This window comes from Simochromis diagramma, unplaced genomic scaffold, assembly GCF_900408965.1.
Source record: "Simochromis diagramma unplaced genomic scaffold, fSimDia1.1 OVJJ01000323.1, whole genome shotgun sequence".
NCBI classification, from domain to species: domain Eukaryota; kingdom Metazoa; phylum Chordata; class Actinopteri; order Cichliformes; family Cichlidae; genus Simochromis; species Simochromis diagramma.
Window position 1 is genome coordinate 209,793 of NW_024386770.1, and position 13,162 is coordinate 222,954.

The 13,162-nt window shown below is 44.9% G+C and overlaps 3 non-coding genes and 1 pseudogene across 3 annotated transcripts; 2 read left to right on the forward strand and 2 right to left on the reverse strand.

Moving 5' to 3' along the window:
• Positions 1-3,170: 3,170 nt before the first annotated feature.
• On the reverse strand, positions 3,171-3,252 carry trnas-uga. Its single transcript has one exon. It is a non-coding gene; the product is annotated as a tRNA-Ser (tRNA).
• A 384-nt stretch (positions 3,253-3,636) lies between these two features.
• Positions 3,637-3,708, forward strand: trnaa-cgc. The gene has a single exon. It is a non-coding gene; the product is annotated as a tRNA-Ala (tRNA).
• Positions 3,709-4,150: 442 nt separating this feature from the next.
• On the reverse strand, positions 4,151-4,224 carry trnav-uac. Its single transcript has one exon. It is a non-coding gene; the product is annotated as a tRNA-Val (tRNA).
• A 458-nt stretch (positions 4,225-4,682) lies between these two features.
• On the forward strand, positions 4,683-11,361 carry LOC120737959 (annotated as a pseudogene).
• The last annotated feature ends 1,801 nt before the right edge of the window (positions 11,362-13,162 follow it).

Genomic DNA, 13,162 nt, shown 5'->3' on the forward strand with positions numbered 1-13,162 from the left:
AAGAGAGAGCAGATTTCTCCTGTTTTGGCTTCCTGTTAAATCCAGAATTCAAAATCCTGCCTCCTCACATACAAGGTCTTAAATAATCAGGCCCCATCTTATCTTAATGACCTTGTAGTACCATATCACCCTATTAGAGCACTTCACTCTCGCTCTGCAGGCCTACTTGTTGTTCCTAGAGTATTTAAAGTAGAATGGGAGGCAGAGCCTTCAGTTTTCAGGCCCCCTCTTCTGTGGAACCAGCTTCCAGTTTGGATTCAGGAGACAGACACTATCTCTACTTTCAAGATTAGGCTTCAAACTTTCCTTTTTGCTAAAGCATATAGTTAGGGCTGGACCAGGTGACCCTGAATCCTCCCTTAGTTATGCTGCAATAGACGTAGGCTGCCGGGGATTCCCATGATGCATTGGGTGTTTCTTCTTCACTCACTATGTGTTAACAGACCTCTCTGCATTGAATCATATCTGTTATTAATCTCTGTCTCTCTTCCACAGCATGTCTTTATCCTGTCTTCCTTCTCTCACCCCAACCAATCACAGCAGATGGCCCCGCCCCTCCCTGAGCCTGGTTCTGCTGGAGGTTTCTTCCTGTTAAAAGGGAGTTTTTTCCTTCCCACTGTCGCCAAAGTGCTGCTCATAGGGGGTCATATGATTGTTGGGTTTTTCTCTCTATGCATTATTGTGGGGTCGACCTTACAATATAAAGCGCCTTGAGAAGACTGCCGTTATGATTTGCTGCTGTATAAATAAAATTGATTTGATGCAGTGAGAGTCAGTTTCAGATGATTCCAGGAGGATGGAGCTGCTACCGTGAGCTCCGTTTCTAAATGTAGTGCAAACTTCCAGGACAGGCAGAACAAAGACCGTAACTTCCCAGGCCCCGACAGCAAAGCAAGAGCAGACAAGCACACAGCTGAAAATGGTTTGTCATAAATATCAATCAAGGGCCTCTGAGAACAAGTCCGCAAAAATCTGGAGCCCTGACTGAGACACCAGAGAGTCTGTTAGTCACGTCCAGCATAAAGACAAAGGTCAGAGCAGTCCGAGAGTCACAGCCCTCCCGTACAGAGATGGATGGATTTGATGCGGTGGACAGACACGAGCTCAGAGAAGCAAAAAAGGTTCAAGTAAAAACAACTTCCTTTCTTTGCTGTTAGTGTCTAATTAAGTGTGACAGGGCTCATGTGAGCTAACAGCAGCCTCAGGTTTGCAAACACTGTGTGAGGTCCCAGGACTGGAGTGTTTCCCAGCTCAGACACACCATCCACCATCACAGCCACACATTCAGCCAGTTTAGGAGCAGTAATTAACCAGTCAGCTCACAGAAAGGCTCAGCTGACCGCTGCACCGACCTCGTCTCGGCCCTCGTCTGCATTTTCTCCTTACTGAGGAGGCAGCCACACTGACGCTTTTTAGGAAACCCTGCCCCCTGGTGGTGAAAGCGTTTGTTACAGTTACACCTGTTCGTTACTTTCAGTTTAAAATAAAGGATTTTACAGAAAAGCTGCTAATAAACATATAAAAAACACATGTCATATCCTAACAACAATGCTTATGTCTTCATGTCGCAGCAGGGCTGGATGTATTCTCATATTTAGACTCCAGTCTAAGAGTTCAAACCCCGAAGATCCAGCACGGCGTCTTTCGTTAGAGCCTCTGCCTCCAGTCTGTGACACAGGCTGCATGAAGGTTAACGCTGGAGGCGTGGACAAATCACGTGATGGGGATGCAGCAGCTTCCTGGCAGGGTCGAACTCTGAGCATACGTGTGGAGCTGTGAGATACCTGACCTCTGCCAGCAGGCCTCGTGATGCTGAGAGCAGGCTGAACATTATCTCCCAAACCTGACCTCACCTGAACCGAGGCTTCACCTTACAATTTCATGAATTTCATCACAGCTGCCTGCCAAAAGGGAGGAGTTCTGTCCTTACAGCAGGAGTAGACAACATGTTCACAACACCATGAAGGCTCCTTATCCCAGAGGAAACACAGCTTCACCTCGGTTTGGTGGTATTAGGTGAAAATCATCCTGTCTGTGGTCGTCACACTTACATAAACGCACACTCAGCTTCTCTGTTGCTGTCTGGACCTCAGTTACACGTTCATGTTGTTCTTCTCCATCAGACAAGCAGCAGGAAACATAAAGAAGATCAGACTGAAGGAAAGTGACATCTGACCAATACCCAAAGGTCCAAGCTGTGAGCTGTGATGCTCGTCCTCTAAAAGTCCCCATGGAGGTTTAGGTTCTGCTTACAAGAAGTTCTTCTGTTCAATAAGTCGCTTTCCCTGGCAAACCATTCATCAGAACACTCAAAGAGTCAACAGCTTAATATTAATCAAACTGAGGAACGTAGCAGATGAGAGCAGACAGGGTTGGGTTATTGCTCCACCTGGCCAAGGCTGCATCCATCCAAATAACTCAAAGAGAGAAATACCCAGTTCTAGTCACAGAGATCTGCAGCTGAAGTGTTCCTCTCCCACAATCTAACAGTTGGTAGATTGAAACCATCCTGTGCTTATAGTTCCAGTACAGAGAGATGGAAAAATACAAGGACGATGGAAGACCTGCCCCAACTGCTCTGACTGCTGGGAGAAGAAAATAAAGAAGAAAAGGTCCTTCAAAGAAAAGCTGTCGGTGTAACAGGTGTGAAATAACTCCAAACTGACGAGCCTTTGCTCTTTGCTGCTTCTATGCTACACTAGCTCTCTTGCTAGCATGTGCTCTCTGTGGAACGTGTTGTTGCTGTAGCAGCCGCCTTCAGCTGAAGAATAAGTGGCCCTCATGTGTGGCTACAGCAAATAAGGAGTTTAAAAGAAGAAGCATCATCATCACACAGATGAGTCTGGTGTACTTTGAAATGACTTTGATGACTTTGAAACATTTAATTAATTATTAAATGGTGCATGTAATTAATTCGTTTTGTCACTCCTGGCCCTCCATATATACATAGGTGTTTATATATAAAGCACTTATGTAGCAGGTTTTGTATAGATGCTCTTCCAGTGACTGACCAAACAGGTTCACAGGTATGTATGTACAAAAACTAGTCGGTTCTGGGTAGAACTTCACTGGAGAAATAGTGAGTTAACCTTAACGTATCAGTTAGAGTTAACTTTAACGCGTGAGGTAAAGTTAACAATATGCCTCTTAAGGAAAAAAAGAGAGCATGTCGCTGCGAGCAGGGTTCGAACCTGCGCGGGGAGACCCCATTGGATTTCAAGTCCAACGCCTTAACCACTCGGCCATCGCAGCTCACGTCACTTGTGTCCTTCCCAATCATACTTATCCGGTATCAGCGAAAACATCACAAGTGAACTGCTGGAGAATGGGTCTTCTTAATATCAGCCAGGTGACATGAACCTTTCACGCGCCTTACCGAGGATATCAGGAGGGTTTAAAGTGAATTATTAGGCCTGTTTTTCGTCATCATGTTATCAGGTTTTCCGCAACGTTTCATATTTCGCTGTCGTCACATGCGTGTATTTAGAGCTCTTTGAGTGTGTTTTCACCGTTTAAACATTTAGAATAGTTATTGTAAGGAAAGCTTCAGATGTTTAACATAACCGAGGAAAATTTAAGTACACCGACCTCCGTTACCAGTAAATACTCCTGTCTGTCCTATGTGATCACACGTGTGGGGATGTAGCTCAGTGGTAGAGCGCATGCTTCGCATGTATGAGGTCCCGGGTTCAATCCCCGGCATCTCCATGTTTGTTTTAGGTTTTAATCGTTTGTTTCTCGTCTCACTGTTGAAATACTTGCCACAGCGTGCGACAGATTAAAGGTGAACGGACTCTTCTGGTTTTCATGTCTTTATTCATGTCAACCTTATATTTGTTTTACGAATATTAAACAATAAATAAACAAACTATAAACAATAAAAAACATTGGTTTCGATTTTTACAAATCTGATCCTTTCCTTTGTGCTACGTTAGAAAAATACGATTTATAGTCTTCGCTTTTATTTTGAAGGTTATCTGTCCAAACCGGATGTTATGCTTCATATCCTTTCGTTTTGTGTGATGACGTTAACCGGCATGTAGTCCGGCAGGTATTAGAAATATGTAGCATTTAATCTTCTTGTCGTACAGTTGTTTTGATCAACAGTCACATTGATAACCTAAAGCAAAAAACAATAATGAAAAGTGAGTGGTTCCCACTGGGGCTCGAACCCAGGACCTTCTGCGTGTAAAGCAGACGTGATAACCGCTACACTATAGAACCCCACATGCAGCCGTTGTTCATATTTATGTTAATATTTGAAATGATACTTGAACAAACGATAGCAAGACATATATTTACACACTTCATTTTAAATTTAGTATATAATGTTATTTACACGTTTATGTAAATCTTGTTTATTTAAATGCGTCACTTGATTTAGGGTATTTGTTTCTTTTGTAAAGTATCAATTTAGATAGAATAGAAGAAATGAATGCAATCGTAAAAAATGTTGTAATTATTGTTGTTAATATGTGGTAACACTTTTGTTTTTCTCAGGTATTCATCCATAAGTTGATATGTTATATGCTTGTTAAAATGTTTAAATTAATCAGTTTACAAAGGAAACAACGCGGGAAAGCAGTACCTGTTATTCAGGTGTTGTTTTAAAAACCCAATAGGATGTGCCGTTGACTTGATGGGCGGAGCACTAAACAGGAGAGCTCGGGTGAGAGAGAGACCCTGGGAGAGAAGCAACTCCTGGGCAGCCCAGCCGGAGCAGAGGAGGCTCACTCTGCAGGTATGTTTACCTGTGTGTTTCTCTCAGCCAGTCAGCTTTTTATTCACAGACTTTAGTTTTTCTTAACACACACTGCCTCCGGTGTTTGTCTCCATCCCTTTAACGGCCTTCAGGTGTATACTCTGTTTTGCTTGTTCCCTAATAGTTTCTTTTATGTTCCTGTTTTTCATGCAGAAATCTTCCAGAACATTACCAGAAACCAGAATCTTCTGACAGGTAAACAAACACTTTTGTTTTTGTTCATTTTGTGGGAGCAAAATTCCCACTGCAGCAGAGAGACCCCCCCAAACCACCACCACCACCTCTTGGGTCAAGAGGGCAAATTTTTCCTTTAATCTGGCCCACCAGTTGAAGCTGACCTGACCGTCTTTCTGTACCAAAATTTGATTCATTTGCTTCACTCATTCATACAAATCTGACATTAAAAACAGTTGCTCCAACTTTAATTTGAATCTAAATCTGATATTTTATAAGTTTTATTTTCATTTATTTTATTTAAAAAATATACATTTTATTTGATTTTGTCTAATTGTTTTACTCAATGTCAGTTGAGTTTTGTTATTTTATAATTCAGAACAGTAATATATTTCTTCCTCTCATGTAGCAGTTAAATGGCATTCAATATAATATGATCACATTTCCTTTTTAATTAAATTTGTCATTTCACGTTTTTATTTTTTGTTTTATGTTCAATTAAAATCAAAAGTCCAACGAATACGAGGATTGAGTGAAGACTAAATAAGTGCAGAGTTTATATTGAGTGGATTTTTTGCGCTGACTTCTTCATTACGGATTATTTCTAGGAAACGAGGCCTGCTACCCAGTAAACAAATGATTTGGTTTTTTAAACGTACCCTCGGGTCAGAGCCGCTGTAGATAATGTAACTCGTAGGTTCATCTCTAACATGATAAAATAGGAGGAAACAGGAAAATCAGCAGCGGTTGTTTTTATGGCTGATTTCTGTTGCCGATTGTAAGCACGGAGCAGGAAGCTTCCTCGTCAGGCTGACAACGTGACCTTTAACAAGAAAGAGAGCAGTGTTTACTGCTGTGGATCTGTCAGGAGAAGCCAGTGTGTTAGCTGGAAGCCCACGCTAAATGTCCTTCATTTCCAAGGCAAATGTGCAGCAAGGTAAAAACAATAAGCTGATGTCAGCATCAGCGGGGAGTCCCTGCACAGCACAAAGACAGAAAATGTGTTTTGTAAGAGTCGTTTTTGTTTCTAAGATAAATGAAAGCTGAAAGCAACGCGGTTTCACTATGAGTTTCACAGAGATTGTAGCGTACGTGTGAAGCATTCTGGGAATTTTTCTCTGTGTCATGGTTGCAAAACAAAGACAGCAAACATGGAGAGAAAATAAGAAACTTTCCAACAAAATAATCAAAGTGTAACGTCTTTAAGGGCCTCGCTGTAGCCTTTCTCAACCTTAATGCAGCTCTGATGGTCCTGAGATGATAGTGACACTGACAGTTATGGTGGCGATTCTCATCTTCACAAATAAAACAGGAAGTGTGAGCTTCAGGTGAAACCTCAGTAAAGACTCTTGAAGCGGCCGTTTCACCACGTGAGGCTCTGATCATCCCTCCAGCCAGAGGTGAAGTGTCTTTGTGTCTGTCAGGTGATTCGGCTTAAACAGCTTAACCTCCTCCATCAGTTTCTCCTGAAACAGGCCACAACATGTCTTAAATATTAATTTGCGGGTGAAAGGCTCACAAACCTGCACTCTGGCCACCAGGTGGCGCCGTCCAACTTTGTGCCCATCGTGCCCAACATAATGGCTTCCTGTCAGGAGTTTGAAGTGACCGTTCACACCTCACCTGGCCCCACCTGTGGAACCTTTAGCCACCTGTGGCTTAGCCTGATTGGCTCTGAGGGCGAGACTCCGCCCATCCGTGTGACCGACGGCAACAGTCATCTCCTGCCAGGATCGGTGAGTTTTGAGATTCATTCATTTGTAGCGTTCGCTGGGAGTACTGAAGGGCATGGTTTATGGTCAGTACTTGGAGTTTTATTTTGACGGTGTCTTCCTGTCATGCTCACAGGTGTGTCCAGTCCGGGTTCAGACCAGCAGTCCTCTGGGTCGCCTGATTCTGGTTCGGCTCCGGCTCGAGGTTCAGACCAGATTTCCAAACCTGGACTGGCACTGCAGCAGAGTGGAGGTCTGCAGGCTGTCTAAAGGTCAGGGGTCAGACTCAGAAACACAGGTGTTCCTGTGCGACAGATGGCTGCGGCCAGCAGATGGCGACGTGGAGCTCCGGAGTGGAAAGTGTGAGTGACGTTTAATGACCGTTAGGAGGAAAGAGAGGCATGTGGACCCAAGCACAAAAACCTCTTTATTTCCTCACATCATCCTGCAGGTGTGCCCATGCAAATCATTCCTTTGAATCTAAAGCAGTTCTTCCTGTTGTTGGTCCACAGTGTGTTTGCTGGGGAGGAGACAGAAGAGAAGCTGAAGCAGCAGAGGCTCAGACAGCTGCAACATCAGCAGCAGCTCATCAGGTACCTGATGTCACAGTGTTAGCATGCTGGTTTACCTTTGGTCCTCTTACAGCGCTCTGACTGGCCACATCCTGGAGTCCTGCAGAGGGGCAGCACGCAGTGTTTGTGAGCTGTACTCTGTGGGCGGCCGGTGTCATCCAAACACGATAACATGTTTACAGCACACTGATATCTGACCTTTGATCTATGACCTTGAATGCTAAAATGGGGTATTATATTATCTTTACCCATATGGCTGGAGCAGAACTGGCTGAAATATCTAGAAGATCCTGTCGTTAATTAATGCTTCGATCTTAAATATGATCAACTATCTCTAATAATCAGCTATGTACCACAGGCCTTCAAGCTGGCTGTAGTTAAACCTTTACTCAAAAAGCATCTCTAGACCCAGCAGTCTTAGCTAATTATAGGCCAATCTCCAACCTCCTTTCATATCAAACATCCTTGAAAGAGTAGTTGTCAAACAGCTAACAGATCATCTGCAGAGGTTTATTGAAGAGTTTCAGTCAGGTTTCAGAGCTCATCACAGCACAGAAACAGCTTTAGTGAAGGTTACAAATGATCTTCTTATGGCCTCTGACAGTGGACTCAGATGGCCCCGCCCCTCCCTGAGCCTGGTTCTGCCAGAGGTTTCTTCCTGTTAAAAGGAAGTTTTTCCTTCCCCCTGTCACCAAAGTCCTTGCTCACAGGGGGTCATATGATTGTCAGGGCCTTTTCTTACAATATAAAGCACTTTGAGGTGACTGTTGTTGTGATTTGCTGCTGTTTAATTAAAACTAAATTGAATATGGTATTTCTGACATCATAGAGTATCATACTGAAAAAAAGAATGTTGCGCAGCGTCTCCATGCCTGTTCGTGTGATATATATCTACATATATACAAGAGGCTAAGCATATGTATATATTAGGGGTGCAACGATACTCGTATCGATATTGAACCGTTCGCTACAGTGCTTTCGGTTGGTACGCATATGTATCGAACAATAAACATTTTTAATTTATTTCATTCAACTTTCCTTCTGACGATGCTGTCTGTGTTGAACGCTCAGTGGATCTGCATTGACTACTCCGCCTAGGCTGCACTGTCTGAGCGCAGATCCACTGAGCGCAGCGCAAGCTAGCAAGACAGAAGCTAAGCTCCTTGCAACATGGCAAACTGAACCTCCCCCACCCTCATTCAGATCTGACCTTTGGAATTATTTTGGTTTCCATGTGAAGTATGACCCTGAAGGTAAGCGCGTCATGGACAAAAGTAAAACAGGATGTCGGATGTGCCACGCAATGCTCAATTACATTGGTGGGCACTACTGCGTTAACGCAGTTAGCTAATAGTATAGAAGCGTATAGTATAGCTTTTATTTTGGAAAGAGCCTATTTTCTCTGTAATAAAACTCTCTTTTCCAAAGAATGAGCAATTTCTTGATCAGATAGATTTATTTTTTTATTACTTTGTTGTTTCAGCAACATTAAATTTAAAAACTGTACGTTTGAGTTAAATATATATTTATACTTTTAATAAATGACAAATTAAAAAAGCATGAACATTTTTTTGTATCAAAAAAAATATCAAACCGAACTGTGATTTTTTTTGTGTATCGTTGCACCCCTAATATATGTATGTATGTATATATATATATATATATATAATATGTGTGTGTGTGTTTTGTTTTTCTAGAATGATTCAAAAACACAGAGATGAATGACATGTGCCATTTTTGGTGTCTACCATCCTACAAAATTTGAAAACTGACAGCTTGAAAACGGTTGTCTCTCGTTCAGGTGGCGAATCTTCGTTGATGGCGCTCCGCAGTGCGTTGACGTGAACAGTCTGTTTGAACTCGGGCCAAACCTTCTTTACACGCAGAAGAGGTGAATGCTAACAGTTGGTGCACATCGTGAATGAAATGTGGTCTGAACCAGCTGGCTTGAGCTGTGTTTGTCCCTCTGTCCTCAGTCCGGCTACTAACCTGTACTATCTGAACGGCTTTCACACCCGAGTCGAGTCCTGAAGAGTTTTTCAGAGCTGGAGATCGATTTTCACCTACAGCGCACAACAGAATGGCATCGCCAGTATAAGAAACAACGCAGCACATCTCATTCATCTTTGTGTTTCTGAACCTTTCTAGCTACAGGGACATCGCTGCCAAAGTTTTATTTCACATTGTGGTTATTCGGGCTCTTTATTCTTGTATTTACTGTATCGTTCTTTCATCATTTGTATTTATGTTTTAGTAGTTTTGTGTCTTTTTGAATTATTTTGTGCTTTTTGTTGTAGGTTCTGTGTTTTGTGAGCATCTGTAATTGTTTTTTTTTTAGCGTGTGTATCTCTGTAGAGTGTTTGTGGGTAGTTCTTTGAGCCCGATCGCCCTCTTTGGCTCTTGGCGAAGGCGGTTGTACTTTTCCTCCTCTCCTCCTCTCCCTTATCTTCCCTGCTTAGCCTCTTGTGTCCTTGTCTTGTCTCGTGTTTTTTTATTACTTTCCCTGGAACACTCTCTCACAGTCTGTTTCTAAAACCTAAAGAGAATTATGGAATTTGATCAACTGGTCTCTGAATGCTATTGACAACCCTTTTCTCAACGAGAAGTCTGGGCTCGGGTGAGCCTGAGTGCCCTGGAGGGACTTTCCCTGCCGGATACCGATGGAACGGGTGGCATTGTAGTCTATATTTCAGTGTTTTTTCCGTAATACTACCGGTGTCCGACCTGTCTCCCCATGTGATGTCTGTGTTGTGTATATAATGTCGGGGGGGGGGGGCAACTGCATGTGACAAATAAAGTCTTCTTGCTTCCTGACTCGGTGATCGGGCTCCGTGACAAAGAATAATGAGACGGTTGATTCTGTCTCTCAGGGTTCATTAAGGCTCATTGGATGGAGGATTGGTATTTTGGCTATCAGTGTCTGAACGGCAGCAACCCTCTCATGCTGCGTGAGACCCGCCACCTCCCTCCAACCTGTCTGTCACCTCTGACATGCTCCGCCCCTTCCTGCCTGAAGCTCCTCCCTCGAAAAAGAGCTACAGGTGTGTGCTGTTGTGACTTTCAGCTGTGCGTTATTTGCAGCTGCCCTTTTAATCAGTGTGTTTGTTCGCTGTGACAGAAAGGCAACATTTACCTGTTGGACTACGAGGTTCTAGACGGTGTTCCAGCCAACGTGATCAATGAAAAGCAGACGTATCTGTCCGCCCCGCTGTGCCTTCTCCACCTGAACCAGCAGGGGCAGCTGCTCCCCATCGCCATCCAGGTTTGCTTCTTATGTAGAAACCTGACTGTGACGATTGTCTTCAGTTGGAATCCTGTTGGTCTAAGTTCAGCCCATTCACCCTGGGAACATTCACCCTTCAGCTGCAGCAGAAACCTGGCCCTCAGAACCCGGTCTTCCTGCCCTCTGACTCGGCTACGATTGGCTGTTGGCTAAGATGTGGGTTCACAGTGCAGACTTCCAGTGCCACCAGCTGATCTCACATTACCTGCGGACTCACATGATGGCAGAGCTGTGCTGCGTGGCCACGCTGCGGCAGCTCCCAGATGCACACCCGCTGCACCAGGGTAAACCCCGCTCACCTGCAGCTCGCTCGACTTCACCCACAGGAGACCAGAGAACAGAATTGTTGTATCAATCATTTCTGCTTTTAAATGGCTTGAGCTGTCTTTTCTCTCATTTCTTTTATGGACAGCTGCTACTGCCGCACGTCAAGACATCTTTAAAGATAAACTTCGGGGCCAGAGCGTCGCTGCTGGCCTCCAAAGGACTGTTTGATCAGGTAAAATGCAGGAAGTAACAGGAACCACAAAGAGGAGAACAAACAAGCAAAGTAAGATCTGTTGTGTTCCCTGGTCTCGTCCTTCCAGGCTGTCGGTTCTGGTCTGGCGACATTACCCCTTCTCCTCTCCAGGGGATCGGCCAGAATTTCCTATCGAACCCTGTGCGTCCCCGAAGACTTGAGCGACCGCGGTTTGGACAAACTGCCGCAGAGCTTCTACGCCCAGGACGCTCTGAGGATCTGGGACACAGTTGCACAGGGTAAACGAGCACACCTGAGAAACACGAACACTCGTGAAAATGTTTTATCCGATGGCAACAGGAGATCCTCTGTGATCTGTGTGTGTTGCAGGTTTGTAACCAGCTTGGTGTGGAACTGTATTACCATGGAGACGACGCGGTTGCAGCGTGACCCCGAGCTCCATGGTTGGCTCACAGACAATCAACGCTCACGGCTTCAGTAATGGTGCGTTTTAGCAGTTTCTCCAAATCACTTTGCACCATTTCAAACGATTCTGTCAGCAAACTGTGTTTACACGTTAAGTTAGTTCACAATAATATAATAATGATAATGACTGCTAGTTGTTATTAGAGAGAGCTGTGTCTCCTTTCATGCTGCAGTGGAACTGCAAGCGTAAAGTGGAGATGGCTGTAGGTATAGAGGTGTAGGTGGGGGGTGGAGCTCCTGATGGAGAGCTGCACGCACTGGCAGAGCTTCAGTCGGTGGATGTAAGAGTAACAGGTGAGCTCACAGCATCACCGGGCTCTGCAGAGACGAGCAGAGGGACCCGACATCAAACTGTGTCGACCTTTGGATCTGTGCGGAGGAGGATCTGAAAAGTTGCACCAATATAAAATGATACTGAGCAGATGTGTGTTTGACACTGTATGGTATTAAATATTGATAGTTTGATTAATGATATAATATTAAAAGCCAAACGTTTGGATTTTAGTGGTTAAATAATTAGAGATAAATATGTATATTATTATATAAAGATGACCACAGGATAGGTTTCATGTTCGTGTGTTTTTATTTTCATTAACATTGTTATTTATGTGCTTGGAACACTGAGCAGCTCTTTTTGACTCCGCCCTCGCCCACAGTACACATGTGCACCGCATGCATTCACCTGAACATTGTGACTATGATGCCTCTGCCACAGGTTTCCCTCAGCGCTTTCACACCAGAGCAGAAGTGGCCAAGTTTGTCACCGCGCTCATCTACTCCTGCTCTGCTCTGCACGCTGCCGTCAACTTCTCCCAGGTGAGTCGGCCACTGCGAGAGACGGGAAAAGCTCGCGGCTTCCTGCTGAGGATGTCCCGCCGCCTCACGTTTGTCTCCTCTCTCTTGCTGTCCTCCAGCTGGACTTTGCCCTTCTGGGTGCCAAAACTGTCCGGTCGCCATGTTGCGCCCTCCTCCGCAGGTCAAAGGCGCCGTCACAGCAAGATTGCATCATGGCTTCTGCCAGATTGTGCAACAGACGGCCGCGGCCGGAGGGCGCCGGAAGGGGCGGGCGCAGAAGCCATCGCACTGGGGGGGCGACGCCCAATCCCGAGAAAAAACAGGGATCACGCACGCTGCCGAAAGAAGAACGCCACAAGAAAAACAGAGGGGGGGGCATAGCGTAGGCGGTGGCATCAGGGACATTGGGGCGGCGGGCGAAGAAGGGGGGAGGGGGGTCGGCCGAACTCCCGCCGCGGACACCACAGCCAAAACAGGTGCCTCCCAGCTCTGTTCCTATCCCGCATCTCATGTCACTCCGACCCTCCTGCCCACCTCCTCTGAGGGTTTTTCCTTGCTGATCATTTTTCATTTCAAATCATTGTAATGCGTCTTCTGGTTTATTCCTTGTCCGTTTTTGACGATTTAAACTCTGTTTGTTTGTCATCCCCCCTTCAGTGTTACTCCTCTCTGTTCACTACAAGGAGGTATTTTCAGGGACCGAAGCTAACCGAAGGATGTTTTTGGAGGAGGTTCTTTGCAGCGGCAAGCTCCGGGACATTCTCTGAAGCAAATCAGAGCTCGTAAAACGTTTCAATGTGGACGCACAACTCTTTGAAAACGCTACTGTGGACGCGGAGCGTTTTCGATGAAAACAGCGTTTTCAAATCTGTTTGGGCTGGTGTGGACGTAGCCTGAGGCACAGAGGTTTTGACGTGA